Raw genomic sequence first — 12,702 nt, 5'->3', positions numbered from 1 at the left:
CGGGCGACTCCGCCGCGAGCCCGCGATCGGCCGGGCAGCAGCGTCCGCACCTGGCGGTGCCGCCGACCCGGCTCGGCGCAGCCGCGCTTCTTTGTGGCGTTGGCTCTGCCGGAAAGCGGGAATGTCCTGGGGGCTGCGGGATGGGCGTCTGGGACGCAGCCTCCGCCTCGGCAACTTTCCGCCCACCGCGAACTTGCGAGTCGTCCGCGGGGACGCCGCGCGCGCGTGCTTTGCGCGAGTGAGGGCGGCAGGCGCCCAGGGGATCCGGCGCTCCGAGCGCGTCCTGCAGTCTAAGGTGTTTTCGCCATCGCTCCCTCAGGCGCACTGTGACCTCTTTATTCGGAACCCGGCTTCAGGTCGGAGTGGCTGATCGAGCGCAGGGCAAAGTCGCGAACGAGTGTTGCGGCAGTGAGGCGGTAGTTAATCTGGTCAACGAAATCGCTCTCTTATTATTATAATCAGTCCATTTCGTTTAACACAGTGTTTGCAATTTTTTTGAATCTTTAACTGTAGATTTTTAGAAACATCAAACACACGTGGGTAGATAGGTACCTGAGAGGGCTCTCCTTTGTACGTAATATTCACTTTGCACAAAACATCCTTGAGATTTTGATTTAGGAGATCAGTTCTCTCCCCCGCAACTACCACTCTAAAACGGTCAACGTCTTCCTGCAAAATTTTTTGAGGAAAAACTTTTTGCAGCAAATAGGGTAGTGAAAATTGTGCTGAATGCTCTCTAACAATGAGGTCCCTGTGTAAATTGGGGAAGGTAAGGAAGAGATCTAGTAGTAAAGGTAGAGCAGCTGTATTCTCTGTTTTATGGAAATTGCCTCAAAAATATAAAAGGATTATTGCCCTGCATTGGAGAGCTACTTAAGGAAAGTTTGAATTAATGATAAATTTTCTTTGCTAACACAGTTTTTTCCAATCTTCACATTTTTTCAGTGAACCTGACTCTCAAAGATTCGATCTGGTGCTTCCCATGACACTAGCCATAAAAACCAAGTTGTTACACTTCTCTAAAGGCCAGTTTGTGTAATTGTATCTTAAATTCTGTGTGGTAGTGTACAGTTTACAGAAATTTGAAGGTAAAGTTTGCAATTGAATTAGCTTTTGGCTTCTATTTAGTTAATTATGTTTGCCTAATATCCAGTGTGGTATATGGATATGTAACTTGAATACTTTATAACTCTTAGCTTTACAAACAATACAGTACATGAGTACAAAAATCTGTCATATACTGTCCATTCTTAAATAATTCTCAGGGTTATTCATCTTGATACTATGTTACACCATGGACAAAATGAGTGGATTTAAAATTTCATGCAACACTGCAAAGTGAGAAAAGTAGAGTATAGGAATTTGTGATTATAGAATTAATTTCAGTTATATTTTAGTTCTTAATGTTCGAAGAATGCAAAAGTTACGTTTTACAAATTATGATTCTTCTAAAATATACCTATTATGTCCTAATGATCTGTGCTTTATTATGTAACAGTAGTTATGTTCTGTGTGCGATATAGAGTAATGGAAAATCAAGACCATTATCCCTGCTGACCTTTAGGTCTATATAATGTCATCTTCTGAAAGCTTACAGACATTAAATATTTTATTTACCTGGCTTAGTAGAAATTAACTTATGTCAGTTAAGCATGGTAGGATAGAAATGTAGAGAAAAATCCAAGAAAATTTACCAAAATAGTTCTTTTAACGCTTAATTTTTCTTAAACATACAATTGGTCTCTTGCTATATGAACTTTTAGACTATAAAATTGTCAGTTGAAGGGTTGGGGATATAGAGGTTTAAATTTCTTTTTTGTTTTAAATGAGTAGCTATTTCATTAGTAAAGAATTGTATTTTCTTATTGTAGCTTGGTGTGTGCCTTGCCTAGTTTCACTTGATACTCTTCAGGAATTATGTAGAAAAGAAAAGCTCACATGTAAATCGATTGGAATCACCAAAAGGAATCTAAACAATTATGAGGTGGAATACTTGTGTGACTACAAGGTAGTAAAGGTAAGGCAAATATCTAGCCCCTTAAAAGAGACCTAATCACACTTAAGTATTTCATATTTCTGTAACATAAAAAGAACTTTAATAATAACCAAAGACGTTCTTAATGTTTAAAATTAAAAACCATGACAAATTTGTCCTGTCATGTACATTTGCCAGATAACTGAGAGGATTTTTAAGCACAGAGTGTGCTTAGAGTATTTGAAGGTGTTTTTATCATTCTACATCCAACTCTTGATTATCTCCATGTGGGTTACCAGGGCAAATGTTTGATCTCAGATTGACTCCTCTTATCGTTTGTTCTGTTCCTGAATTATATTTCTCCACTATCAGCTGAAATGGACCCAGAGTGTGAACCAATATTAATATTACTGAATCTCAGGAAACATTACCATTTGTATCTCCTCCCATCATGTCAAACCCCAAATATGAATGTATGCTATAATAGAATGGCCTGATTTTCAAAGTCCTTTCTAATTTTTGCTTAGTACCTTATGACTAAATTAAGTTCTCTGGGATTTTCTTTATTCCTCTTAAAAATACATTTTTCTAAGAAATTTTTTTTTATCTAAACCTTACATTTGCAAGTAATTCTTTTATCTTTAGCTTTCTTCTGAAGAACTCTTTCTGTCATTAATCTCTTTCAGATAAATCAGTGAGGATGCATGCTTCAATTTTTTTCTTTTCTGTCTTCATCTTTGTTGAATCAGTCACTAAATCCATTTTTTTAAATCCAATTCTTTGAAATGTCCATCTTCCTGCCTTTGGTATTAACTTCTCTCTCAATAGGATCTTATGATCAGGCATTTTCACCTGTACTTTGCATTCTTCAACTTGTGAGACAACCCAGGCATCTACTGCCATTGTTTACAAGCTCTGGACTGACCAGTCTGGCTAAGAATATGATTTTATCATGCATATGGGCTCTGCTAAAACAGTAGTTCTAGCCCTTGGATAACATGTGAAGCATAAGTAGGTGACAAGATACGCCACGATATCCAGAATGTGGAGAGTTGGGCTAAGCTGCCGGCAGGCACAAGACCTGTGTGTTACTGGCATGAACAGGGAAGCAGAGGGAGAGGGTGTTGGCAGCGCTGAAGTAGCCCAGAGCTCTTGGAGAGGGTGGGCCCACTTGAGAGCAGGGGTGGACATGTGTTGCCCACTCCAAAAGTGGATGAATGAAGGGACCAAATGTTTGGAGACAAGTTAGCTTCCATTAGTGGGTTAACATCTTTTTATTAAAAAAAATTTTTTTTAAAAAGACAAAATATTAAAATGTCTAGGCCTGTCCCAGTGTGATAGTTTTTTCTTAGAAAAAGGATGGGTATTGAAAGCCGTTAACATATTTGCTCACTGTATGGAACTGTGGCGTCCAGTTTGTCACTGTTGACTTGAAGCAGGGGTGACCCAAACTGAGACATGCTGTTAACTGTAAAATACTGGAGTTTGAAGACTTGACGTAGGTTGAAAAAAGTGTAAATAGCTTGTTTTCTAATGTTGCTTAATGGGGCAATGACTCAGTACAATAAGCGCTTCCCTGGCAAGTGCAAAGGTCTGAGTTCAATCCCCGGCTCTGCCAAAAAATAAATACATAAATAAAGTGGGAAAAAAATATTTCTGTTCTCATATTGCTCGGGCCGGGGAGATGGCTCAGTAGGATAAACACTTGACTGTTCTCATATTGCTCAATTCTACTTGATAAGATTTTTTTAATCTGTGGGTTTTTTTCCCACTTTTGTCAGCAGTTTTTCTTATTTTTGTTACTTTTCTGGACATCTTCCTCTACCTCTTATTACTGATAGTTGAAGAAGAGTTCTCAAGATCCTTCAAGTATGAACTCTTTAACACCAGTAATCTATATTTTCTTCCTTTATTTCAATAATGTCATTTACTCTTTCTTTCTATTCCTCCTAGGACTGCCTAATCTGTGGTGTCTTTTTTTATCAGGCACTGTTTTCACTAATTTGTCTGAAGTCAGTAAACATGTATGTTTCCAACATTCAGAAATTTCTCTTTGACTTTGCCTCTTCACTCATGTATTTCTTATACTGTGTTTTCCTTCATTGTCACTTCCCCTTGATTTTTTAACAGCTATATTGACATATAATTTACATGTCATACTGTTCACCTGTTTAAAATGTAAAACTCAAATCTTCAAATATTCTCACTTAGTTTTAGAATATTATTCATTATCCCAAAAGAAAATACCAAACTCCTTCACAGTCACCTCCCAAATTTTATATGGCCATCCACAATGAGCCCACTACCACTACTTCTGCTTCCTTTATCTATAATCTTGCCTGTTCAGACTTTTTGTATAAAAGGAACCACATAGTCTGTGGGTCTCTAAGATCATTTTCTCTCAATTACCATGTTTTTAAGATTCATATGTGTTATAGTATGTACCAGTATATATATATTTTTTATTGCCAAGTAATAATTGACTATGTAGATATATTACATACCCATTTATCACCTAAAGGATATTTGGGTTGTTTCCATTTGGTGACTATTATAAGTAATCCTGCTATAAAGTTTCATATGTAAATTTCTGTGTCGGTGTAAGTTTTCATTTCTCTTGCTTCGTTTGATATGTTATTTCTGTGCTTAATTTTTCCAAAGCTCTTTGGTGTTCCTCCAGCAGTATGTGAGATTTTATCCTGACTAGTGTTTATTTTTACCCAACTTCTTATCCTAGTGGGTGTAAAGTGTGTCTCATTGCAGCTTTGATTTGCCTTTCTCTGGTTAATGATGCTGAACATCTTTTCATCATATTATTAGCCATTCATATATCTTTGGAAAACTGTACAGATCCTTTTTTAAAATTGGGTTGGCTTTTTACTGAATTACAATTTTTTTTCCATCCTGTGGGTTATGGATTCACTTCCATTAACTTTTAATCCATTTTTCATTTTGCTTTGATTTGTGCCCTTACAAATGACCCCCGCCACCAATAATGGAGATTGAACACAAGGCCTTTCATTTTTCAGCACTGAGGCAATATCTCACTAAGTCACTAAGTTGCCCAGACTGGGCTTGAACTTTTGATTCTCCTGCCTCAGCTTCTCAGAGTGCCAGGAGTATGTTACCATGCCCAATCACACAGACTTTTTTTTTTTTTTTTTGTGGCTGGCTCAGCCTGCCCTGGGAGTGGGGCTGGCTTGGCATGTGCTGCCAGGCCTCAAACCGTGGTCTCTGCACTTGCCTAAGCTTGTCAAAGCAGGCATTATAGTCCTCTGAGTTATCTCACCAGCCCTACAACAGACTTTCTTTTTTTTTTTTATGGAACGCTTCACGAATTTGTGTGTCATCCTTGCTCAGGGGCCATGCTGATTTTCTCTGTATTGTTCCAATTTTAGTATATGTGCTGCTGAAGCAAGCACTACAACAGACTTTCTAACAAGTTTGAGCACCTCAAATTTTATTCTCTTTTGCCACACTTAACACTATTGTCCATTTTCTTTCCTGTGGAGATAATGCCTATGTTGAAATTCTCTTATTTCTTATGTGTAATTTTTAGCAAGCAGCTGTACCTATTGTTGAGTTTCTTCATTTGTGAAATGGGGTGGTTATAGTATACGTTTCATGAAACTGTGATAGCAAATCTTTTTAGATTTCAATAACAAACCGCCTACCTGCTGCAGCACTCATGCCATAGGTCTGCCACCACTGTTGCAGGCCATTATTAGATGGGTTAACGTAGAGTACTTACAAGAGAGGCTGACACTCGTCATTATCCCCCTCTTCTTTTACACTTTTTGGATGTGCTTTAAAAATCTCTATCTCTTAACCCATACCCATCTTCCACTACAACATTGGTAATCTCCAAGGTGTTGTCCTTGGCTTTCCCCTTACAGTTGCTCTGTAGGTCACCTCTCCTAGTGGTTTCTGCATAGATCTGTGTGGTTCATGACTTGCAAAGCTTTTCTGAAGCTCTGAACTCTTTGTAGGCTTCATTTCAAACTGGGTACCCCATAGGTGCCAACTTGAGCACAATCAGAACTGCACCCTCAAGTCTGCATCCTATTCTAATAATGGTCCTTTTCTTTGTTAACATCATCACAATACTTCTAGGTTCCCAACTTTAATTTTGTACCTTGTTTCTTACCCTCTAAATCTAGTATATGAGGACTGGCAATATAGCTCAGTGCACTAAGCACTTTCTTAGGTAACACAGGGACCAGGGTTCAATCCCTGGCACCACATGCCACACCGGCGCACAGTCCAGGTGTGTGCATGCCTGTAATCCCGGCACCAAAGAGGCAGAAATCAGGAGGATCACTATGAGTCTGAGCTGTGTAATAAGACTGCACACAAAAAAAGAGAAAAATATCAATCAATCTAATACATGGTCAGATTGTGTTATCCATATCTTTTTTTTTTTTACAGGTTTGTGATTACATTAGGAGGGCACTTTTGAAAAATAATCATAAATTGAAATTATATTGTAATTTACAATTTAAAAAGCTAAGGAAGATACCCTTCTTGAAGTTTCATTGCAGGAGTAAGATCGTCTCCCAGCTCCCAAGTGTGGATAAGTTCTTGGCTGAGTGGTAATACTTGGTCACAACACTGAAAGGAAGTATTTACAACTTTTGAGCAAAGTACCAAAGATTTATCAAAGAATAAGACATCAGACTATTCCTAGTAACATTCCTTGGGAGGACAAAGTCAGCAGGAAATGATTATCCATAATGAAAATGAAGCTTTCAATAAATGTGTCTTCCTTAGCTTTTTAAGTTGTATAAACTGCAAATTATATAATTTCAGTTTAGGATTATTTTTCAGAAGAAATCTTTTAAACATGTAGAAACTCATTAATTCCTTTATTAATATTTATTTACCATGATAGCATCATTCCAGCCAGACTTGCTAAAAAACCTACTGGTGAGGCAAATACATATTTATAAAATTTCCAGTGGGAGTTCTATATTAAAAAAAAGTGTTTCTTTGGTATTCTTCATCGTGTGTTTTAAAATTTTACAAAATGCAGAGATTTTTCCTAAGTTACTTTAAGGTTAGTTAACTGTGAGATCCAGTTCTTCCATCTGCCTCTGTAATGAGGCACATATTAATACAGTTTTTATATGGTAATCTATGAAAGAGTTCACTTCATAGTGTGTAATATTTAAGCAAATGTATCCAAGAAGGGAAACAAAAACCTATTTATGGAATAAACTCCAGATTTAAAATTCAGTATTTTAATAAAATGCCAGCTGTTCTCTTTTTTTTTTTTTTTTTTTTTTTTTTGTGGAGCCGGGGATTGAGCTCAGGCCCTTGCACTTGCCAAGGAAGTGCTTATTCCACTGAACCATCTCCCCGGCCCCTATGCCAGCTGTTCTTAATGTAGTTATTAAGACTTAGGAGTTTTCGAAGATATTAGTACAAATTGAAATGGTTTCAAGCTATATGGAAATCTTTATTTGTTGAGGTACCATATATTTAGGGTATATATAGATGCTAGGTGGGAAATGTTAATATTGTGATAGGAACTACTGGTTTGAATGTGTAATTGGATGCTCTGAGCACTGGTAACATCCTGCCAACTACTGCTTATTCTCCAAAGAACATTGAGAACTCTCAGTCCTCAATGACATGGGAAAGACAACTGAATACCTGCCCTCTGACTGAGTTTTCTGTAGGAATTTTATTAAAGATTGCTTAATTTTGTTGTCCTTTAAAAAAAAGAAAAAAAAAAGAAAAGAGGGCACTAGCAGACCAGGATTCATTCTTACACAAAATCAGAGTGTTAGAGTTCAGTATTAGATTGTTTTTGTTTAGTGTATCAGTCTTTCTCAGGTTTCTTCTTTTTTTTTTTTTTTTTTTCTTTTTCTTTTTTAACCTTTCTTGAGACAAGGTCTTGCTTTGTAGTTTAAGCTGACTTTAACCTCACTATGTAGTCGAGGCTGGTCTCCAACTTGTGGTGATCTTCCCTGAGTGATAGAACTACAGGTAGTGTTATAATTCAGTGCGGCATCTGTCTAAAGAGTAAAATAATAGGAGGTGGGCATGGGAAAGGTCATAGGAAAGCTAGCTGAAAAGTTCTAAACAGAGTGACCTATCAGACTTGGAATTCAGATATGTGCATGACCGTATGTTCTAAAGAGTGTTGGAGAAATGTAGGCAAGAAATGATAACATTAGAAAGGATGAGGAAAAGTTTTGTTTTTCGCTAAGCTGTAAAATATACAGGCCTGAGCTTTGTGTCAAAAGGAAATAAGGTCTGTGAGAGAGTCACATCCAGGGAATGTAAAAGTTTCTAACGGGTAGAAATTATATAGTTATTATTGTCCACAAGAATGTGAGAATACAAGAAAAGGAATGAGATAGAGTTTGAGAAGAAAATGGGGTCAGATGTGTGGCTCCAAATCAAGAATAAGCTGTAATTAGAAACAGATTTTGGAGAAATTGAATCATAGTTGAAATGAGTACTATTATAATGGAAAGGTCTCATTTATTCTGGAGAGACTGGGCTGAGGTACTAGTGTTTAATCTTAGTCCTAAGGAATAAAACAATAGGTGAGGATGGGTCTTGATGCAGATGACTTGACCTTCTCTATGAATAGCAAGTGATTCAGACAGTCCCCAAGGAGTGACATGAGGCTAGAATGATGGGCAGGATCCAGCAAAGGCTGTTGGACTTCATCTTGAGGGCAGTGGGGAACCATGGAGTAATTTCAAGCTGGAGAACGGCATGATGAAATGAGCATTGCTTTGGCTTTTAGACCCTGAATGGATAAGGTACAAAGAAGCTGTTGCAGTAGTTAAAGCAAAGTAAAGATGAGATTAAACAAGGACTCGAATAGAAAGGGATACTTATGGGAAACACCCTTAACAAGATCAAAAACAGGCAGGAAAGATGGTACAAAAAAAAGCTAGAAGAGTTAATCATGGAAGCATAACTAAGGTAGAGAGTCTATCAACAAAACAATATTGAACAGTGGGTTCTAAGAGTCCACTAAATTAGCAGTCTGAGGGCCATTGATGCCCTTCATTGTTTTTGTTGTTGTTGTTTTGTTTTGTTTTGCTTTGCTTTGTTTTTCCCATCTTTTTAAGACAGGGTCTTGCTATGTAACTGAGGCTGGCCTTGAGCTCACTTTGTAGCCCAAAGTGCTCTTGAATTTGCAGTGATCCTCTTGCCTCAGCCTCCTGAGTGCCGGGTATACAGGCATGCACCACCACACCCAGTGATGCCTTCAAGCCAAGAGAATTAAAGGACAATTTGGAGATTGTAAGAAAGTAGAGTCAAGAAGTGTGGATAGTTTTTGCAAGAATTTCAGCTTTGAAGAAGAGAAAGAAGGCAAGATAGGATATCAGGGTTATATCTTTTTAATGTTTTATATAAAAAATTTTTGAATGCCTGTAATTTTAAAAACTGAATGATAGGCTGGTGAGATGGCTCAGTGGTCTAAAGCACCTACTTAGAACAAGCTTAGCAAAGCACAGGGACCACGGTTCAATCCCCCAGCACCACATGCCAGCCAACCCCGCCCCCTGGTGGGCTGAGCTGGCCACACACACACACAATAAATAAAATAAAAAATTAAAAAATCAAGACACACACACACCAAAAAAAAAAAAAAAAAACTGCTGTAAAAGGCTATATATGAAAGTTTTCCACCCTATGGCCCACTTTCAATGTCTCTTGAATGTCTTTTAGAAATTCTCCCCATATGTAAGCATTAATATCTCAAAGGAGATTTCATTTGTTTTTTAAAAAGAATTTTACATGCTTGTCAGAACCAGTAATAAGGGAGAAACTGAAGAAATGTGAGAAAAATAATTGATGGAGAAAGTTCATCTCTTCTGCTGTACCCACTCTACCTTATCTGTACTTCCTCTCTGGAAAGCTGGAAATTGGGACAAATATGCTACTGAAAATGCTGGAAGGAGGTAGTACGATGGAGACCTACTGGCTACAGAAATGACACACAGCACATAAGTTACACAATTACAATTTACATGCACTAAATTCAACTAGACCCCAAACATGATTTCCTAAAACAAACAACCTGTTCTCTGGACAGTATTCTTTGCATTTCCCAAGTTGGCTAGTTCAGAATTCCTCTTGCTACATAATTTCTTCATATGGAGTAATTTCTGATACTATAGATATTGATGTACTTACTAGTAAAGAATCAGGATCCTGTGAAACACGCTGAGAAACGGAATAGGCCACATCTAATACTAAGTCTCAGAGGCTGATGAAATGTGCTTCGGGTTTTTCAAGAGCTAGCATACCATAGAAATCATTAAATTACAACTTGAATTTTAAAGATCATGAAAACAACTCCTAGAAAGGACTTCCCCAAAGTCACATGAGTCACTTCTTTCAGGGCAGGATCTCTAACCCCAGATCTCACAGCTTGTCTCTTGTCAGTCACTAGTATTCAATCCATTGACTTCCTGCTGACCATAATAGTCCCTAGGTATGCTCACATAGGACCACTGGTGTGTCATAATCATGATCAGGGTGTTCTACCACCAATTTTTAGTGAGTATTTCATACTTGGCAGAAAAAGAATAGCTAATGGAAAGATAGAAATAACTTTTTCCCTAGTAGATGTTCGCTACTACATGTGGACTGCAGACAATGAACAGGTGACAAAACAAGTATTGACAAACTGTAGTGTCAAGGTTAAGATTAATAGAAGTCATAATTGCTGTTATGACTTTTATATCACACACATGCTGGTAGTTATATTATTGGCTATATGTAAACATTTAGTCAAAGTCTGAGGTGATGGGCAGCTTATTCTGGAGCTATGAAGAATAAAATTTCATCCCTTCTCACAAATAGTTTATAGTTTAAATTAGAAATTGAAACAGAATAAAGCTGAATGATCATTCTAGGGCAAAAGATGTTATGTAGAATGTGAGTAGAAAAAAACAAATGAGTAGATTTTCTTTTACATGTAAAAAATGAGAGTTAAGTGTTTAGGAGGCAAATTAGACCATTCTTACTAGGAAAAACTCTGAGAACAAAGCTGCAGCAGGGTACAAGAAAAACATAGTGTGTTCCAGTATTAGTGATAGTTCAGTGTGGTGGGGAGGGTAATGTGAATGGGGCTTGGAGGGGAGGTTGAGCCAAAGAGGCAGAAATGACTAATTTTAAGAATGGCTCTCTTAGTTATAATAGCAAACTTCAGCTTTATTCCATGTGCAGTAGAGGAATTAATAATTTTCAAGCAAGAAAGAGATAGAATAAGTGTTCTGTAAATTTTTTTTTTTTTAACAGAAAAGTTACACTTGAGGCAAGGTCAGGGCCAGCCAAATAGCTCAGCAGATTAAAGTGCCTGCAAGCAGGCACAGAGGCCTGAGGTTCGATCCCTGGGCCTGCCTTGCTGGCCCTGCCTGCGGGCCACGCTGAGACAATTGAGACTAGCCGTGGTGGCCGTGCCTGTAATCCCAGCACTTGGGAGGCTGTAAACAGGAGAATCACTAGTCCGATCTAGTACTCAGACCCTGAACACCCTGTAGACCCATCCCTAAAATACTAAAAAAAAAAAAAAAAGGGGGGGGGAGGGCAGATTATAGTATTAGATAAATCCATCTCTAAAGAAACCTGATAGGTTAGATTGAGGAGTAGGAATTGAGATTGTTTTCTTGGTCTTCAGCTTTGAATAGGTAGATGGGTAAGATCTTCAGCTTCTGTGACTAGATAGATCTTATGCATCCACCTACCCACGAGGTGAAGCATATAGAAAAAATAAGTTTGGGAAGGATAGTGGTGTGTCCAGGGTGGGTAGATTGCTTTAGGAACCTATTGGACACCAACTAAGCTACTGGATATACATGTAGGGTTGCAGATAAACTTTGGGAAACATCAGCCGATGATTTAAATCACTGAAGTTCAGTGATTGTCCAGAAAGAACCATTTAGAGCAGGATTCTTAACCTGGAATCCATAAGTGATCTTTGTTATAGGAAAGTTTATAGCTTCCAACAGATACTCTAAAGGGACAAATGTTTCTTGAAAAGGGGCAGGAGACAAAGTCCTGAATATATGCATTGTTTAAATGACAAGGGGAACCACTGGGCAGAGAAAATAGAAAAGGAACAAAAAGATGAGATCATGATAATAAAACCTGCAGACTGATCAGGCAATGGTGCTGAAACCAAGAGGTCAGATTAGATGAAGATCAAAGAATTAGTTGGCTTGGTAGTTAAAAGATTAATAAAATTATTCCTGGTCAGCAAGGTAGAATTAAGTGTATTTTACTTAATGAAGCTCCCCCTGAAACACATTGATTCCAAGAATTTTAAGAGTTGCTGACCTGCAAGTAAAGTTCAGGTACCCTAGTCAAGTGTTCAAGGGTATCTGGAATTTACTTTTGCCATAATATTACCATTTTATCTTAATTCAGCATTCTGAACTTTAAAACTAGGTAAGTGCATCTTTCAGCTGTTTCTGGATTCTTTGTACAATCTTAGCTTCAAGCTTTCACTTGTGTTTTTTGTACTGCCCACCATCTTCCCTTCCCAAGAAGTTTAGCCCTTCAGAGTTCTGCCTTCTCGGTTCCCTTTCTGATTTATCTGAACTATATTGATTTCCTTCTTTATATTCTAGTGGTATTGATTGTCTTATTTCTGCATTTAAATTTATATTTCTGGGGCCACGAGATGACTCAGTAGAATAAGCGCTTCCCTGGCAAGCGCAAGGGCCTGAGTTCAATCCCCAGTTCTGCCC

The 12,702-nt window shown here is 37.9% G+C and overlaps 1 protein-coding gene and 1 non-coding gene across 4 annotated transcripts in view; one reads left to right on the top strand and one right to left on the bottom strand.

The window, feature by feature from the left end:
* The first annotated feature begins 1,867 nt into the window (after positions 1 to 1,867).
* Suv39h2 (suppressor of variegation 3-9 homolog 2) overlaps positions 1,868 to 12,702 on the top strand; it is a 26,740-nt gene continuing 15,905 nt past the window's right edge. For 2 of the 3 annotated variants that reach the window (XM_023701873.1, XM_004641741.3), the window contains exon 1: positions 1,868 to 2,017. The gene's annotated coding sequence lies outside the window, so the exon portion shown is untranslated. The remainder of the gene's footprint in view (positions 2,018 to 12,702) is intronic. The other variant, XM_004641742.2, reaches the window with a different exon arrangement.
* LOC111812773 lies at positions 5,291 to 5,397 on the bottom strand. The gene has a single exon (XR_002818180.1). It is a non-coding gene; the product is annotated as a U6 spliceosomal RNA (small nuclear RNA).

This window comes from Octodon degus, unplaced genomic scaffold, assembly GCF_000260255.1.
Source record: "Octodon degus isolate 3935 unplaced genomic scaffold, OctDeg1.0 scaffold00141, whole genome shotgun sequence".
Classification (NCBI taxonomy): domain Eukaryota; kingdom Metazoa; phylum Chordata; class Mammalia; order Rodentia; family Octodontidae; genus Octodon; species Octodon degus.
This window is presented reverse-complemented; position numbering and strand designations above follow the sequence as displayed.